The 20,294-nt window shown below is 34.9% G+C and overlaps 1 protein-coding gene across 7 annotated transcripts in view; it reads left to right on the forward strand.

Annotated features, from left to right (window-relative positions):
* Positions 1-20,294, forward strand: part of B3galt1 (beta-1,3-galactosyltransferase 1) — a 557,516-nt gene that overhangs the window by 170,724 nt on the left and 366,498 nt on the right. For 4 of the 7 annotated variants that reach the window (XR_007107568.1, XM_047542779.1, XM_047542778.1 and 1 more), the window contains exon 2: positions 18,433-18,536. The exons of 1 other annotated variant lie outside the window; for it this stretch is intronic. The gene's annotated coding sequence lies outside the window, so the exon portion shown is untranslated. Of the gene's footprint in view, positions 1-8,150; positions 8,185-10,607; positions 10,740-14,903; positions 14,985-18,432; positions 18,537-20,294 lie in introns of those variants that run through there. 2 more of the 7 variants (XM_047542781.1, XM_047542782.1) reach the window with 2 other exon arrangements.

A 20,294-nucleotide genomic window follows, 5' to 3' on the forward strand; every position in this document is an offset into this window, starting at 1 on the left:
ATACACACACACACAAAAATTCAATCAATTGAAGTGTACCTTATCACTCACTAGCTAAGTAACTTTAGAATGTTACTTTCTTTGCTTCAGTTTTTCATCTGTGAAGTGAGAATAACCATATCTACTTTCTAAGATTAGTATAAGGATTAAATGAATTAATGCCCACAAAACATTTAAAATACTGCCTGACACATGTTTAGTGTACTTTTAATACTTTGAAAAAACAATTACAATTTGAACTATGAACCTTCAAAATGTTAGATTTAGAATCTAAATGATTTACTTTCTTTATACTATCTGTGGTCTAGTCAATAAGTAGTACATGTATAAAAATGTGTCCATGATAAAACGCATTCAAATATTAATAAAATATATCTTAAATCACTAAAAATAGCACTTAAGATATGATCTAACAAATACATTGTTTAATAAAAGTTAGAAATAGTTCCTACTTAAAGTTAAAGGACTTTGATTACATACTGTCAAACAGTAATTGCCACCCTGGAAACATGAAACTACATTGAAAGCAGTTTCTAATTATCATTCATATTTCCAATGTAAACACATGATTTAATTAATATGTATGATTATTAAAAATTCATGGCAGGTAAAAAAAAAGCTATTGTTCACACTACAGAAAAGACTAGCCTTTTATACTTCTAAAAATATTTTCAAATTGTCAAGTATTCTCTATTTCCTAATAGCAAATTTAATAATAAAATTTAGTAAGATTTGCAACAAAACTCTTTCCCATAATGTTGCTTCTCAAGAATATAATTGTTATTTGTTTCTTAACAGTCATTTCATCCACTTTCAAAAATGAACTACCATCAGAAAAACTTCCCATGAACTATAATCCTGATATATATTCATAAACTCCAGTAACAAGGGCTCAGCAGTGCATCTCACCAACTTCAAACCCCGTGTTTTTCAGTTTGATCCATGCTATATCTCAAAGGAATGTATTTGATGTCATCAATTTAATAACTCCATGAAAGCTCACCAAATTCACTGATATAATCATCCTTAAGAATGATCCTATTAATCTTTCTGCTGTCAGATATTTTTAGGAAACCCTAAAATTCTGTTAACTCAATGTTCTAGGTTCTAACAACTATAAATTAAACAAAAATAGTAGTCTTTATCTGTTCTCTCTTACCTTTTTATAATTAGGAAATAGATTTTAGGCCCAGCATCCTAACTTTAAAACCTTAATAATAATATGTAGATCTATTTTTGACCCAAAATTTAGTTCATCAAAATGTGAAGATTTGGATTTTAGATAATACTTTAGATAGTGCTGTGAGACTGTTTTAATAACTAATAGTTATTAAGTATTCTATTTTGATTAACTTTGATGTCTAAATTGCAGTTGGAACAGAAGGAGCTGTTCTGAGACAGAAGGAGGGCTGGAACTCATCTTTGTGAGTTGATATTTGCCCTCTCCCATAATTTCTACAGCTCACTTGTATGCTACTGAACAGTTATGATCCATTCGATGCATGTTGAAGACTATAACATAGTTCAGATTTATGCTCACCAGTTGTATAGATTTACTTTATGAGATACAATAGAGTAGTTTCTTGGAACTAATTTCTATTAAAGCATTGAGGAGTTGAAAAATTAGAAATAAAACATGTACTGACTTTTCCACAGGGCTTGATCAATTTTACATGGCTATTATAATGGAGTATTCACAACCTCTGTCCAAAGGATTCATTATTCTACATGGGAAATATGCTTTTTGAATTTTGGCAACTTGATATTTTGTTATGCAGGTAGGAAGTAGAGTGGACTGATTGAAGAGATTTATTATGATGAAGTTACAGTTCCTTGGTGCTATCCACTGGGGAAAAGTGAGGAAGAATCTGCTAAAAATAGATAAGTAGAATACAAACAAACAAAATAAGGAGGTCCTTTCTTCTTCAGGTTTCTTTCCTGCAATGGCCTGTTATTTGTAAACAAGACCGGCAATTTAATTAGCACATGTTAAACATATGTGCATTTTGAAAATAAAAACTGACATTTGATTCATTTGCTACATAAATAGAATTAAGACTGTTCTTTCATAGAATAGTTTTATCCTTTCAAAGTTAACTGGAAAGGAATAAAAATCTGTATAATGAAACCCATCTTCTAAATTACTCCCAATGAAAATGAAAGATGGGTTTTTGGAGTTGAAGATTTAAGAGAGCAGATGTAGAAACTAAGATTTTGGCAACCTCTGTCACAAACTAATGAGCTTTGGGGAAACCCAGCTGATACAGAATTTGGGTAGATTACTATCAAAGCTACAGAGTGTCTAACACCTATAGTGAACCAGATTCCAGGTGGCATATGGAAACTGACCAAGTTAGCCTTTCCAATTATTTGTAGGATTATTCAACGTCATCAAAATCTACTCAATAAAATATTATCAATATATCTAGAATACCTAGAACTATATTTCCTATTAATATATACATCACACACACATATTCTTTGAAGGACAATAAAAATTCACAGTACATTAAATTCTTGGTGGTGCTTTATATGGTCCATTGGTTGATGAAACTCTGAATGGCCTTTCTTTATGATTCCTATCTAGTCTAATCCTATGAATGGTATCCAGCTGAAGAGCTCTCAGTGAGAGGCCTTAGAACTTTTGACCAGGTGGTAGGAGATCAGAGCACCTAACCACCTTATGAAATAATATAGTACCTGAAGAAAGTCCATGAAAATTCAGGTTCTTACACTAGGTGGTCCCCCTCTGTGATTGGTTCCCCTAATAGTTTTGCACTTTCTTGCCATGAATGGCTATATACTAGTAAGCTAATTTCAGTGTGTGGGTCCTAAGTATAATTAGTACATATTTGATGTTACTGTTCTGCACATCTGGATTTAGGTTTCATAAGGATATACAAATGAGGCAATCTCTATATGTTGATGCTGTTTTGGGACTTCAAGTCAGAATTCATACATAAATATTTTCAGTTATTCAGTTCTGCTACATCAATGTGTGTGTGTGGAAGGGTATGAAATGAAAGTGGAAGTAGATGTTAACAAGAATCAGTAAATCCCTGTGCTAAAGATTGTAGCCCTCAAGCTTATTTGACCTTTCTAAATCTTTCTAGCATTCTACCAACATTCCCAATTTGTGGGTCTAAGCTAGTATTTCCCATAAAATCCCATCTTATGTGGGTTCTGTCCCTTAAGTCCTGCAGATCCATCTTGGTGATTCATACCCTGATAAACCTCCAATTACTTTAGGATAAAGTTTACATCTCTGAACCTAGTCTAAAATATTCTACAAAAGTCATCCTGTCCACCAAATCCTTGGTATTGTTTGGAAAATACCCAAGTCTCCTTTCTCTTCTGGAATGTTCTGTGTTCCTCCTGTTTCAGAGCGTTTGCCTTGTTCTTTCTCACTCTTCATTTTTATAACTGAAGTATAGTCTTTCTTTGGCAGCATCAAAGGAGCAAAGCTGTCAAATGTTAAGTGAAACATGGTGAAAAATGGCAGCCACCTGCAGTGATATCAGTATTTCCATTTGTTTGAAATTCCTTATGACAAATTGTCATATCCATGTGGGAGCTTTCTAAATGTCCTTCCTCTTTCTTGTGAAAAAAAAATGAATAGATGTTAAGTCATTTTCCATGTAGATTATTAAAGCTGCCTAAAGAAAATTTAGCCTAAATTTGACCCCTTATTTATATAATTAATTTTTTTCATTTGTTTTTAATTTTTTTTCTTCTTTTACTTTCTTTTTTTTCCTTTCTTTTCTTGTGGTATTTGGTATCGAACCCAGGGCCTCATCCACTCTAGGCAGGTGGTCTACATTGAACTATGTCCCCAACTCCTTAATTATGTAATTAATAATGAAATCTATATTGAGTACATTTTGTATTTAGAAATTTACTATGACTTCTACCTAGCACCTTAAAATCCATTTGCAAAGATTAATGATTCACAAGTTCAAGTCTTGTGAATTCATTCCTTCAATCAATAAATATGTATTGAACAATTAATATATAATATATTGTTGTATATGTGTGTGTGTGTGTGTGTGTGTGTGTGTGTGTATGTATCTTACCAAATTCCAAGTTTTCTTGTAGATTCTTTTAAAAATGACCTGAAAGAACAGACAGATTGGGAATAAGCTGTGAAGATATTTCATTTCTTACAGACGTTACCCAAGAATATGTTATGCATCCATCATTGAAATAGTCACTGAGAATTAGAGTCCTTGATTTCATCAAGCTCATGATCTTTGGCGGAAACAGATTTAAAGAATAATTTCAACATATTATTATAAGGACTATAACATAAACTTGTTAATGGTACAGTGTAATCATTATTTGGTTAAAAAAGGTGTCAGTGACTCATTGGGGACGTTTCCCTAGCCTATTTGAGAGTGTTTGAGTTTTGAAAAGAAAAAGAACACATGTAATCAAAGTGATTTTCTTAGCCTTTCTTTACTTGCCACTTGGAGATACAGGTGCTTTCCTTAGTTTTTTTTTTTCCCTCCACTGCTCTCCTAGAAAGGTTTTGTCTTTGGCTGATCAGTTCACTGATTATGAAAATCGAGAGAGGTAAGAAAGGGAATACATGAGTGAACCCGACTGGAGAGGAGTTTGGGGGTAATTTAAAAGGAAGATGAAAAAAGGTTGCTATTGTATGAGAGGAAAATAAACAGAAGAAAAATGATAGAATTAGTTTGGTTCTTCTAGATTAAGTATCAATTTATGGTTTCAAGAACTTAACTATCCCAGAGTAATGTAGAATTAATATAAACAAATATGCTCAACCCATTACTTTGAGGTCTTGGGTTGAACCATGCAGTGCAGAGAAAGGTAAGAGGACATTTACTAAGAAGGCAGAGGAATGACATCCAACTAGAACAACCTAAACAGCACAGGTACCATATATGAAATATCACAGGCTATTGATCTGACTCTAAGAAAATTGCTATGGGCTACTGCACAAAAGGAGAGGGATTCTGCCTCCAAAGGATGGGGACATTAGTAGATGAAGCCATGTCTGTGGAATATCCCCTTGAAATATTGAAAATTGCCAATAAATAAATGAGTCCATGACTTCAATAGTTATTTTGACTTACTGTTTGTATTAAATTTCCAGATTGGTTGGCTAGGTGATTTGGCTTCTTGGCAGTCTTACTTATTTACTTGTTGAAAGATTCTAGCATGAAAATAGACTGAATTGATCCCTGTAGAACATTTGCAATTTACTTTTGGTATTGCCATCTATCTTTCCTTTTGCACTGTGTTGATATAACCGTCCCTTCATCCCTGTGAATCTAGTTGCATTATCCTTGGGCCATAGGGTGGCTATCTTCTCTCCAGAGGTGGTTTTAAGTAGTATGTAATCAAGACAAAGCTTCAGGAACCATCACTTACGTGGACTCATTCTATGTGAATCTCATTTATGACAGATAATCTTTTTTTCTTTTTTAAAACAGGAATCCCAAAGTTGTATAAAATCCAGGCTCTCTAGAACCTGTTTCTACTCTTGCATTTACCTCTGATACAGAAGATGTTGTGCAAGCTGAAATATATATCAGCAGTACTTAAATCAGTTTTTGAAGCCACACCGTAGGTTCTTATTACACCATTTATTAGACTCCTAAGATTTGATGTGACAAACTCAGATGTTAAAATGAAAATTATTCAAGGTGTAGTTTGTTCTCTAAAGATAGTACATGAACATTATTCTAAAGTGATTCTAAAATTTTTGAGTTGCTAATTCAGGTGTCTTTACAGAATGATTAAAGATTTTGTCTTCTCATAATAATCAATATATATGCTATCCATTGTGAATATTACATCCAATTTTATATCTCCCTACTATATAATGGTATTAGCTTACTAGAGCAGCCTAATAAAGTACCAAAACTAGGTAACTCAAACAGCAGAAATTTATCATCTCACAGTTCTTGGAAATAAAAGTCTAAGATTGAAGCAACAGCAGAATTGGTTCCCTTCGCAGACCACGAAGGAGGATCTGTTTCAAGCACTATCCTGGCTTATGGTGGTTTGCTGGTGATCCTTGGTGTTCCTAGCTACTGCTGCATCATCCTGATCTCTGTTCTGGTTGTCACATGATGATCTCCATAACAGTACATCTGTGTCCACTTTCTCCCTTTTTATAAAGATCCCAGTCATATTAGATTGGAGGTTGACCCTACTCCAGTAGAACCTCATCTTAATTAACTGTATCAACAACAATCCTATTTCCAGAGGTCCCATTCTGAAATACTGGAGTTTAGGATTTCCTTATATGAGTTTGGGGTGGACACAAAAATTCAAGCCCTAAAGGCACAGGATAGTAAATACATGAGAAAGAACACTCAGTGTCCATTCATTTGGCTTACTCCTGCTGCACAGTGCTTAGCATTCAAGCAAGCAACTGTAAGCATTAATCATCCATAGCCACAGCCAGACTCAGGACAGCTGAAAGTATTGAACATTTCTATGATGTCATTGGACATTATTATAATCATTTATTATTTTTTGATCTAGAGTTCAGAAAATATCATATCTTGCCCTGTTGGTTGTAGCCTCAAATCACATCAATTTGGGGTCTTGCAATTAAAAACTAAAAAATCACCTCATGCTGAAAGATTCAAATCATGTCCTATTAAACTCTTAATGGTTTAGTTGTCCCCCAAAAGCTAATTTTTTTTTATAGGCAGGAAGGGTGTGGCTGGAGAAGATGGATCCCTGGGACATGCCTTTGGGGTATATATTTTGTCCACAGTGAGGGGAGTCTCTACCTCTGATTGTCACATCCTGAGACACTTTCCTCCTCCAAACCCTTCTACCTTAACGTTCTGCCTCACCTTGGGCCCAGAGCAAAGAATTTGTCTCCTTTGGACTGAGACCTCTGAAACCAGGAGGACCAAATGAACTTTTCCTCCTCTAAAATGCTTTTTGTCAGGCATTTTGTTCACAGTGACCAAAAAGCTGCCTGAAACATAAGCCTGTACAATTTGAAGGGGTTTTTCCTTCAAGGATGGAACACTGTTGTCAGTTGTGAAATTCTGTGAATTATTTTTGAGTGTGTAGACCTTTTTTGCATTTTTTAATTGGGTCTTTTTAGTTATATATGACACTAGAATCCATGTTGACATAATTCTAAAACCATGGAATGTACCTTGTTCTAATTCAGTCCCTAGTACCACTTCTTCCCCTTCTCTACCCCACACCCTGTGCCCTTCACTCTATTGATCCTTCTGCCATTTACTCATAGTTACTTATTTTTTAAAATTAATTTCTTGTGGGTGTACACAATGGGTGAGGTTCACTGTGATATATTCATATATGTACATACAAAAGTTATGTCAGATTTATTCCACCTGTCTTTACTTTTCCCATTACCCCTCCCTTTCCTTCATTCAATGAAACATGCTACGTGAATGTTTACTCCCTCAATGAAAAGTATAATAGCCATGAAGTAACATTTGAGAATTCTATCCTCAATCCCTCTCACTAAGAAAGTGGCTTTCTTAAAATTTTGAACAAAGTTAATCAATTAATTTCATCACCAACAAGACATTAATTTTAACTGATGAAACAGAATCATTAACAAGAAATAAATTAAGGAGAAAGAGGCAAAGAAGAAAAAGAGAGGATTTGCGAATGTAAAGAAAACACTTTCTTTTGATTTTCTGAAAGCCTCTCTTAAATCAGTATTGTAGATCTATAAATAATTCTGTCTACAGAGGATAAAAGGAGCAGATTGGCCAATTACTTTCAAACTGTTTGATATGTCTATGTTTTTATTAATTATTCGGGCATCAGGAGTCATCAGAGATCCTATTGCACAACTCAAATGAGGATGCAAAGCTCAAACCTTGGCAAATGCTTTTGTTTAAGAACTCCCCACTTAGGAGCTAATGTGCTTTGGGTGTTGGGCTGATTTAAATCCTTGTACATCAGAGAAAGGTTGACAATTTAACCTTTTGGGCAAAGGGTAAGAAGGATATAAATTGAAAGTGCTTTAAAAGCTATGTTGGCCATGTGTCATCTATGAACCAGGAAACCCTCACCAGACAGGATCTGCTGGGCCTTGATCTTGACTTTCAGCCTCCTAAAATGTGAGAGGTAAATTCCTGTTGTTTATAAGGAATAAGAAGAAGAAGAAGAAGAAGAAGAAAAAGTCCATATTAGCAAGTAGAGCTCAAGGTACAGTATAAAACACCACTGGGATAATGTACCGCCCCCCTTAGGTTCTGTTTCCTTGTGCCCACCCACTAGGCCTGGATGCACATCTGTTGCTCCAAACCAGATAGTGATTGAGCATACAGAACAATTGGACCTGAATCTTCAAACCAAACGTAGCTACAAGAAAAGTATAAGAAACCGAAGGGGAAGGAAATTACAGGAATACAGTGATATAGCGAGATGCTATCATGATGGGAAATTAAGTTCCAAAGAAACATTTTTACTAAGTCTGTAATATATTACTTCAGCTTTATCATGATTGTAAGTTACCAGACCATTTTATGTGCACTATAATGTCACCAGAAGTGCATGTCTAACAAAATAATAGAGTGCATTACCAATTCTGCTGTGATGACCACTGCAGAGAAACTATTAGAACCATTTGTCAATGTACCATGGTGTCTCATAGTCTTAAAGAATGGGTAGTTGTGAAAACTATTCAACATTTTAAAGATATTATTTCTCTTCAGACATCTTCCATTGAATCATCAATTTGGAGTATGTCTATTTGTTCACAGATGCCTCTCCAGTAAGCTAATTGAAAACAACAAAAACACATTTTGAATGACATAAGAGAAAATACTAACACTGTGTGAAAGGTCTATTTGTTGTTTCAAACAGGATGGATGTTTTGTTACAGTTTGGGCGTTGTGCAAGTTAGCACAGAACATTAAAATAACTTATATACAAAATAGATCTTCAAAATAATAAAGATCTGCTTTGCAGTGAAATAACTCAGAGAACAGAAATATTAGTATTGGTGCCCGTATGAAGAATCCCTTCACAACAGATATATTTTGCAAGCTTTTTAAAAGCATAAGAGTTTTTAGTAGTACATTTACAACAAGGGATTTGCTTTACCAACTCTACCCTCAACCTTCATTCATTGATCTTGTGTTCCCAGTCCTTTATTTATTTTCCTAAACACCAGTATTCTTTACCTTATAACTCTTAAAAATTACTAAAATGGGTAAGAAAACAAGAGGAGAAAAAAAAAAAAGAGAAAAGATAACATGAAGGGTTTCTCTTAAGCAAAAAACTATTCACTATCTATGTGCCCTTGAATAAGTTAATGTCACCAATTGTTAAAGAAAATTCTAGAGCAGACAATCCATAAAGTCCTTCCTAGATCTACCATGCTATGATACTAAGAGAAAGCACTAAAATAAAGACACTAAAAGACAAATGAAAACAAATAGCAGTGTGGAGCCAACTTTCGATAATTTCCTTAAATATTCAAGCACACTTTTTAAGACTCCGCATTTCAATATTTTGGATTATGCACTCTTCAGTTCCAGATATTCTATTTACAGTCTTTGGGATCTCGGGAAGATCACTTAGCCCCACAATTCACATTTCCTTATGCTCCAAAATAAGAATAATACTATTACTGCATAAGAAAATGAAGATTAAATAAGGTAGTACAAACAAAGATTTATTACCAACAAAATGTTTAACAGTATTAGCATTTGTTACTTATCCAGATGATATAGTCTTATCCTGATAATGATTAATTTGTTCTTCAGTTACTTATTTAAAAATGTCCATGTATGTTTTACATCAGTCATTGTATTAACTTTTGGTGATTCAGTAGCTACAGAACAATCTCTTCTGTCACTTACTATTTGATTATTGAAATTGAACTAATAAGTACTTATGGAAGAGTATATATTGTACATTTATTTGATATTATTTTAATACTGATAAAGAAATGTAAAAAGTCACAGATTAAAATGGGTAAAACAAAACTCTTATATTCCAATAAGTACAAGTGAACTGTCTGGTCCTTTTTTGATTAGTAACAGAAAATGAAGTCTTTCAGGTTTATGTAATTTAGTGATCTCCTGTCTTAAACTGACCCTCTTTGGATTCATTTCAAGATTTCCCACCACCACTTTTTTCTTCCCTCTGCCTTCTTCTTCCTGCTGAATTCTTATGTGTTTTCCTAGACCCAGGCTGTCTGGTGTATGGTAGCTGCTCCTCCTCTGTAGTCTTGGTTGTTCTTTGACATCTGTCATGTGAGTGATTCCACGAAGGCTGCTCCGGGGAACCTTGGAGTACTGCCACTACAGACCTAGGCACCTGCCTGGCTTTTACCTACCCTGTGGTCTTTAAGGGTTTAGCAGCACCTGAAAGCCAGGGCTACCCTATCTACCACTTTACTCATGTTTGGAGTCCCCTCATATGAAGTTCAGTGATTCTTCGGGTGTGCTGATTCTTAACTCTGAGCTCTCTTTTGTTCTCAGCCATGGTCTTGAGAATTTTTCTGCTGACTCTACTTGGGTGGGAGCTGAAGAAATCCTGTGTAGGATGTGAGCTTAACCTAGCACCTCTTTTTGCCTCCACCTGCCTGGCTGACGTTTCTACTTGCTGCCATTACCTAGATTGAGGAAGGGGAACCAGCAAGGATGTCTTCTCTAGTAGCTGCGGGAAGAGTCCTCTGTGACAGAGTTACTTCCGATTTAGGGAAGATTTGTCGTACAACTCCCTGGAGTTTCAACCCCAAAGAAGATTCAGTAAATAGGACCTGAGTCTTTTTGTTTTCTTTTTTCTATTTCTCTTTCCTTTATGTTGTTGGAAAATTGCTTCTGTGGCATCTCTTATTTTTGCCCCTTTCACTATGGACTAAACCCTTTGCTCCAAGTCCTCTAGGATTTGGCTCTTGATATTTAAATCCAAGCATTTGGAATAATTTTTCTCTCCAGCTGCTGGTACTTGCAATTCAAAGCCTTGGTTTTAAAGACTATTGTCTGCACTGTTGACTTACAAAGGTCAAATTAATTGCTCAAAGGCCAAAAATGTGGTTCTTTATTCTTTCTGAATCAACCTTACCCTGAGGCATAGAGAAACTCTTCTTTGCTACTTAAATATAATAGAAAAATAGAACTAAAATAAATCGAAAAAATCAGCACGTACTTTAACATAGAAATACCTCACTACAGAGCAAAATCCATGGTGGAATAAAATGATATCTCTTCTCTATTTATCTATATTCATTTATATCCATATGCTCAAATAAAAACCAAACAAAAATTGTGATAGTTATATTTGTTCATAAACTACCTTAAGTAATACTCTCCAATTACTGCTAAAATGTTTTTGCTACAGCAGGGCTACAGCTACTATCACAGAGTTGGAGTTTCAGAATCTTTTGAAATGAGTGTGCTGCCTTAATTTAATCCCTCTAGCTATAAACATAATTTATAATATTTGCAAATTTTGTACTAAGCACTAGTAATAAGTAAAAATCAACAAAGGATATATCCCTAATCTACTAACTGGTGAGAATTCCTTTGTAACCAAATGAAGGTCATCTCCCAGGCAGGAAAACTTCCTAAAACCTTCCTTTTCAAGAAATTCAGGACCACACCTGGTTCCTCACTTGTTCAGTCTAATAGAAGTTACCTGTATATTTGTATTTTTTCCTCCACCACTACAAAGAACACTCTGTGACTTTTATATATATATATATATATATATATATATATATATATATATATATATATTAAAGCATACTTCCAACCTAACAGTTATCCCTTTCCCAAGATACAAGTTGTTTTTGAAAAACAGCAGATGACTTCATTAGTTTAAACATGAATTCAATGTAAATCCTTTCTTCTTGATTTATTGCTTATAAATGGCTACAGCATAAATTCATCTCTCCTTGCAGTCACTTGCTAATAAAATAATCTCAGAGCCTGACTCTAATATTACTAAACTCAAATTAATAATAACATCAGAAATCTAAAGAAATGAACGTTATTTTATAGCTGTACTGGGGAACTTTCAGGGTTCTATTAGGTGTAGGTTTTTAAAACAATGACATTTATTTTGAGCCTTCTTTATCCTTAGAGTACATGATCTGATGAGAAGCCAGCACGAATTAAAATTAAAAACAGTAATGAATTCGAGAAAAATTAACTCTTTCAGGACACCAGAGTTTTATATCTTAAGGACTCAATTTTTAAAAATGCAAAATTTGCAATATACATTGTTCATAATCCTCTAGGTCACAGTTTCTCAATTATGTATAGTCTTAAAGGCAAAAACAAAGACAAAATCTTTTCCTTTGAAGACAGTGTTACATCGTTTTTATTACAATACTACCTAAAAATATGCAAACATAAATCCAAGCAGAGCCAGGAAGCTGAGGCAGGTGGATCACAAGTTTGAGGCCGGCCACAGACTTAGGACTTAGTACACATAGGACTTAGTAAGGTCCTATGGGCCTTAATGAGATCTTTCCTCAAAATAAAAAATAAAAAGGAAAAAGAAAAGACAAATAAAAAGGCCTATGGATGTAGCTCAGTGGTAAAACACTTCTGGGTTCAATCGCTAGTAACCAAAAATAAAAAGAAAAGAATGGAATAGAAAAGAAAAATATACAGACATAAATACCTTGTACTTATGCCTGCTACAAAACCTAATTACATCACAGTGTGTTGTGGGAGGAAAATTCTCCTAATGTCTAGGGAAGTCTCTCTTTGCATGATATCATCATTGGCATTAATAATAGAGCTTCTTATTAATATTTCTTGAAACCAAAATGATTATATCTACAAATGTGAACACTGGGTTCATATGGCAGAGTTTGATTAAATTATTGTAGCAAATCCAAATAAAGATAAAGGATAATTTTCAAAATATACCAACCCAAGGTTTTGATATAAATACTTTAAAGCTATTAAGCATTTTAGTTAATCATTAATTAGGAAATTAGTAAAATATTTTCAACTGATTTAATATAAAATTCAGATTAATGCACAGGCATTTATTAAAAGATTAGGAATCTAATCTTTCCCCCTAAAGTTGGAATGGGGAGAAAGTTCAGTTTTCCTTTCACCAGAAGGAATTTGCGTGTCTTTGGATAAGTTTCACTTAAATTGCTATTAGTTGTCTACAATTTGTAGTCAGTAAAAAAGGTCAGTCAGCCCTCATAGAATCAGATCACCCAGAAAAATACCTCCTTTTCCAAAGAAGATATCCAGTGTTCTTTTGGTACATTTCATCATCTTTCATAATTTGTCTATCCAGTAAATTTAAGAAGAATATGCATGGAACCTACCCATGAAATCTACTTCCCTATGGAAGCTCTAAAGACCTCCTCTCTACTGCAGACAGCAAAGCCCCCTCATTCAGCTATCTCCCTGAGAACTGACCTCTAGGCACATATGTGTCCCATGTGAAACCTTAGTCTTAAAGGATTATGTTGCTTGCCCCTCAGATATGAGCGCCAAGGAACCTATTGGCATGAGTTACATGATTTCTAAAAGAAGAACTATGAAAACTGTCTTCCCAGAGCTTTATACATAAAAACTTTTGCCTCGGGACAGATACTTATATAGATAAGCCAAGGCTTTAATAGCTAGCTTGCTTGCTTCCTTTCTTATTTTCCTCCCTCTTTTGTTCCTTCCTTCCTTTCTTCTTTCCTTCCATCCTTCCTTCCCAGATAGAGGCAATTAACCACATACCAGGTACTACACTAAACACCTTATAGATATTATTTAATTAAATATCATAATAATCCTATAACTGTGTACATTTTTTGGATGAGAAAAATTATGCTTGAAGTAGCCATATGGTGAGTATTAAGGACAATATTATTAAAAAACAAACAAACAGAAATAACCCAAGTGTATAAGTCTATGAGTGCATGAGATCTGTCAATAAAATCAGGACAGTATAAGAACTGGTTTCAATGATACCAGACATGTTCTTTTCCCAAAGTCAGATGCCCAGTATTTATGAAACATATTCTAGTCATTCATATTTCATGTAAGAAATTGAGTGCCCAGCCAACCTGTTTCATAGCCCTGTTTACACATTTATCATAGTATTTGACAAATGGCATTAAATTATCTTTATACATGTTTATGTCTCTTTATTTTCATGTACTAAGCTATGAGTTACTTTAGAGGAAGAACCATATGTCTCCAATACCTTGCAGGAAAAATGGCACATAGTAAGAGCTCAATATAAACTTCTGAATTTATGTAACCTATGAATATGTAGTAAAGTTTATCTCTAAAATTTGAACCTCCGGAAAAATTTAGTCCCCACTCACCAGTTCTAAAGTTCTAGTTCTGCTTTTAAAATGGTTTCAGTTCTCTGAAGCAGATTTTAGTACTCAATAGATTCAGTAAGTTGGAACTACTTAAAATTTGTTTAAAAGGACATGGGAAAGGATTATTCCACTGTATGTATATAAGCCCTGCAGAGTGAAGGTCTCTGGCAATCACTAGAGAAGAAATCTGTTAACTATTCAAAAATCATTTTAAAATCATCCAAAATTTTGTAGCACAATTATCTATCCAGTAAGTTGAAATTGGAGAAGACTTAAGTACTTGTATTTATGAGATTCTCCAAATCCTATAACTGCAAAACCTAATATCTTTAAAGCATTTCTAGAATACCATGTACATGAATGCATGAATATCAGAGAATGACCAGGAGAAACAGAGCCAGTTCTCACATTGTCAGAAAGAAAGAATGGAAGCCAAAAACATTAAACTGGGGTTGGGTAGCAGAAATTGGAAAGTAGAAGGGAAATTTTGTGAGCATGCTAGGGAAATGCTGCATTATGGTAAGTCTTCTAATCAACTCTTTGGTTCTAAAACACAAGTAAAACATAGATTTTTTTTTTTTTTACAGGGATATTTGTGCAAATTATATACTTTTCTTCAATATTAAATATGTGAAACACACAAATAAGGAGCATAATTCCTAATCAGAGACTTCCTTTCAACTTGTCACCAGAAAGGGTGAGAAAGTAAAGTGTCATTCTGCAGTATGGACTGAAATCTGTCAGTATTTTCTGAGATGGTGGAATGGCTCTCTGACTTGATATAGTACTTAGAGTCCCACTTACATTGGAGTTCAAGTGGCCATTCTCAGTCTGGCCAGAAGAATGTAACACAAACCCTTACTTGTTTGGTCAGAGATGGGAGAGATGATTAGAGACCAGTGAGAATGTGATGCTGTAGATGTTTGATTGACAAAATACACAACAATTGTTAACCATATGACTTTTGTTCAAAGTAAGCCAATCCCAGAAACCAAAGGCCAAATGATCTCTCTGATAAGTGGATGATGATACGTAGCGATGGTTGGAGGGGGACAAGAATGGAGGAAGGATGGATTGTATAGAGAAAAATGAGGGGTGGGGAGGGTGTTGGGGGGAGGAAAAATAATAGAATGAGACAAACAGCATTACCCTGTATACATGTATGATGACATGAATAGTGCGACTCCACTTGTGTACAACCCAAGGAACTATTGTTGCACCCCATTTGTGTATAATGAATCAAAATTTTAAAAAGTAAGCTTCTAAGCCCAAAGTTAATTTTTCAACGATCCTATTACTAGCATGTTCGTCCTTCTCTTACTTTTCTTTCTTCTTCTTCTTCTTTTTTGCAATAAAGGGGATGGAACCCAGGTCTTGTTCAAGCACTCTGCCACTGAGCTATGTCACCAAACTTCTTAAGTTACCCAGGCTATCCTGGAACTTGTGATCCTCCTGTCTCAGTCTCCCAAGTAATCATGAGCCACCAAACTTGTCTCTTAGGGCATTCTTTAGCAAATCATGTTGTTTTCCTCTAGATAGTTTCACAAAAAAAACAATAGAAGAGCCTTCCTTAGAAGGATTGAGAATTCAGTAACCTAATTGTGTAGTTCATATTTTATTTAATTTTACTCTCCTTAATTATATTCTTTTATCTGTTTAATCTTCTAAATAACTCCTCCCATTTGGAAAGAATTTTAGACAAATAGGTTACAAAACTGAGAGAGAAATTGAAACATGGTACTAGTTAGACTATGGTAATTTCCCATGTGCTTTCAAAGTGATCTCACCCGCAGAGAGATTTCATTTAAAAGTGTGGGGCTGGGTGGTGGTAAGGAAGATGTATTTACCTGAAAGCATTTTTACTGGAATGCTACTCTATAGAAAGTTATAATTTGTTTGTATATCAAATACTGCACCTGTTACAGCCTGGATTTATCAAGAGCATGCTTAATGCTGTTGTTAGGAGGGTCTACAAATCCCTTTTTGGCAGCAAAGTCACCAGAAGTAAATGCACCTGTCTTCCCAGCTGGGACTTACTCATGGGAAAGAAGGTCACTTAACACCATTTTATCCTTCCTCATGGACAGCTGTGAATATAAACTGCCTTGGGTGAAGAAAACCTAAATTCTTAAAAAAAAAAAAAAAAAAAAAAAGATCATCAATAGTTAAACAAAAGTTGATTCAAAATTATTTTGATTCACTACATTTATAGAACATACAGGATTGGTTTAATAGAAATATGTTTTTTGTTTTACTTTTTGGTCTGAATATCAACTTTTAATGACTCAGCCAACACCAATGTTTTCATTGCTGATTAGCTTGGGGTTTAGGATAGTTTGTTCTGTTTTGATTGAGCCCCTTGGTAAAATGTGGGCCTTCTCTCAAAGTTGCAATCATAATTCTTTATTTTGCCCATTTCAATTGTTTAGTTTGCCCCAACAGACGCCAGGCTTTGCAAGAGTGGGACTACTTTTATTTTCTTAACCACTATTTTCCCTACCACTCTGCCCTTGTGCTAATTCCAGTTATAGTTATGCTTAGTAAATCTTAAGTGGCTGAATAAATGAAAAAGATGAAGAATTGGTTTGTACTGGTCAGGAAAGAGGTAAAGACTTCTTGATTCAAAATCATTCTAAAAATCAATAAGTGCCTTTGAGTCTCATTGTTTTTAAACTGAGGCATAATTGTACAAATTTCATGGGCTCAGTTCCATGACATTTGCCAAGGGTAAAATCAGTACGATCCAGAATTTTTCCTTTATAATAGAGAGTTTCCTCTATATTGTGTTCCTGTTAATCCCCTATGGCAGTCATTGTTCTGATGTTCTGATTACCATTATAGTTTATTTTTGCCTTTTCTAGAACTTTATATATAACATATATTTAGTAGATATTTAATTATAGTTCAGAAATTACCTATGTTACAAATAACACAATTTGTAATGAAAGACTATGTTATTTATATTTTAAAAATAAAAAACCTATGCCTCTTCTGCAGGATTTATTGGTCTCATCTTCCCCAGTCTCCAGGGATTTGCTCTTAATTACTCCAAAGATAAACAGAATGATTCTTCCAAATAGAGTTTGGGAGTGCCGTGAATCTGACATCATTGTACTATACACCTCCATAAGCAGATGATTTTACCAACCAAGCAGATCAAGAGTGACCACTTTAGAGCAGGTGTCCCAGCCCGGGATTCCTGACCTTTCCCTAGCTTGTTATCCCTTTTCCTGCAGACACTTCTGTTGATGGTGACATATTGTGTAACAGGTTGTCAGGTTAAAGCAGAGCTCCAGAATTAGATAATCCACTGAAAGTCTTCTTTAAAATGTATTTTCAGTAGTACAGAACTTTGGGGGCGTAAATGGTGGTGTTTGGGTAGAATTGCTAAAAAGGTTTACAAAGAACTGTACTCAGTTTGCAGGCAGTGGAAAGAGGCTTGCTAAGGAAAGTCTGTGGAAAATGGACTCATTGAATTAGAGCACTTTGTGATCGACTGCCAAAGCCAGCTTATTTTCTTTGCTAGTTCCAAAAAAGGATGCCTGGAACTTTGAGTTGATGGAAGGCTATCGTATGGAACATGCCAGCAGAGCACAGTATTTCACTATCTTAGGTCAGCATTATTATAGACTTGATGGGGTACTTAGGGCTCTGGTAGGGATTTTTAGGTCAGAAAAAAGTTAGGCCTAGGAGATTAGGGACCAAAATGTGTTCGTTTATCTCACAGAAGAGTACAGCAATAAAATAGTCTTAGAGAAGCCACAGACAAGAAGTAGAATAAGCCTAACCATATTCCACTTCTCTTGCAGAAACTCCTGCTATTATTAACAAGACCACAGAATAAAATTCTGTATAGGAAAAGTAAGCAAATAATTGTGGGAAATATTTAAACTAACTTTATAATATGTAAAGACACCATTCATTCAAAAGTGTTTAAAAGGGAGATTATAATTATGTAAAGGAAGAAAATTCCCCTTCAAAGTGTGTGTTTTACAGATGTTTATTATTTTGCACAAGATAATTTGATGCAAAATATGTGGAAATTTCACTAAGTGGCAAAAAAAACAAATCTAAACAACTTGAACATGGTGCTAACATTCTCTGATGCTCTCCAGGGTTACTTACATACTTTTCTTTCTTCTCAGTTCTGTTAGAGACACTTCAAGAATTGCTCAATCCAGGAGTGAAGGGATTCTGTGAACACATGGACTCTTTACCCTGAGAGGAGTGCAGAAGTTTTCATCAGAAGGTAACGACCAATTCCTTTCTTTGGTTTTATAGTCTTCAAAATGTAATGAAACTGTAGTATAAAAATAGATGATATTATAGAAAATATAAAGTACAATTTGCATTTGTTTCTAGCCCTGTAGTATTTCATGCCTTAACCTCTTTCATGTGCAGTATGTTCAGAAATAATTACTCAGCAAATATCCTCCTTACCTTTGAAGTATGATGATATCTAGAAGCAAGGATAATTGCAGTGCACCAATCTGGCCACTTTTGAATAGAAGCACCATTAGCAGAGATTATGATAATGTTCCTATGATACATTGGAGAGGCTGCTCACAATCAGGGATGCCTGGCACTGCTGAACATCTCTACGGCTGGAGTGATCAGACCTTCATACATCTGTGAACCACCAGGAGAGGAGGCTCTTTGGGGAAGCAGTAGATGCTGTTCTTTTTGAAAGCCTCACAGGATTTCCTGCTTTTTATTATTCTCTATGATTTGATTCTGGGTTTAGAGGAGCTTCTTGTACTGAAGCAGCAGGTATTGCAATACCAGAACTTCAACTATACTACAAAGCAATAGTAACAAAAATGGCATGGTATTGGTACCAAAATAGACAGGTAGATCAATGGTACAGAAAGAATTATATTTTGAATTCTAAATTTTCTTATGAAGCTAGTTCTTTCTAAAGATGTCCAGTATCTCTTATCTTGTTTCAAGCTACAACTGAACTTAGAATATTTTCCCCCTCTCTCCATCATCATAATGATAAAGACACCCTCTTCCAAAGGACACAGATGCATCAAGGACCTCTTGTTGTCCTACAGCCCCAGGACAGTTTACACAAGAAAAATCTCCCCAAAGTTTATGAGGATGCCCCATGAGCTGAGATACTCTTATACTTCTAGGCCTATCTTCAATAGTCATGCAAGCCTGGGTGAGTCCCGACTCTGTAGTCATTCAAAAACTGATGATACATTCAATGAGTTAGGGTTTTATTCCATGCTGACTGCAGAATGGTAGGTTTGAAATGTGTGGAGCCTGGACACTGGTATTTCCTGTGCATTATTCCAGTGTCATTGAAGATTCTGCCTCAGAGATGAGAGGTATCAACTGGAATGCCTTGTACTGTCAACTTGAAAGATGCCAAAACTGCTGTCTGGTCACCATTATAGAAACTGTTCTAACTTACCAGGATAATTGTGTCTTATTTTTGGTTTTGTGTTTCCAAGATTTCATTTCTCAGCTTTTGCTTTATTATTATTAACAGATTCTCTTTTCTTAGAGCAGTTTTAGGTTTGCAGGGAAATTCATGGGAAGTACAAAGAATTACTCTATAATGTTCTCTCCCAACTCAGTTTCCTCCTTTATTTACTCCCTGTATGGGGTAGTGTATTTGTTGTAATTCAGGGCCCAATAATGATACATTCTTATAAAGCCCATGGCTACATCAAGTGTTCACTCTGTTACATATTCTGTGGGTGTTAACAAATGTATACTGATAAATATCCATCATTATTGTTTTATGCAAAATAATTTTATTTCTCTTAAAATTCCCTTTGTTCCCCCCATTTATCCTTCCTCCCTTGGCTGAAGCTCTGGCTATAGCCAGTCTATTACCTCCATAGTTTGCTTTTCCAAAATGTCATTTTTGGAACCATACTGGATAAAGCCTTTTTGGATTGGCATATTTCACTTAACAATATGTTTTTAAGGTTCATCCAGGACTTTCGATGGTTTATTAGCTCATTTCTTTTCACCAGCAAATAGTATTCCA

The sequence above is a fragment of the Sciurus carolinensis genome, chromosome 3 (assembly GCF_902686445.1).
Source record: "Sciurus carolinensis chromosome 3, mSciCar1.2, whole genome shotgun sequence".
Taxonomy (NCBI): Eukaryota; Metazoa; Chordata; class Mammalia; order Rodentia; family Sciuridae; genus Sciurus; species Sciurus carolinensis.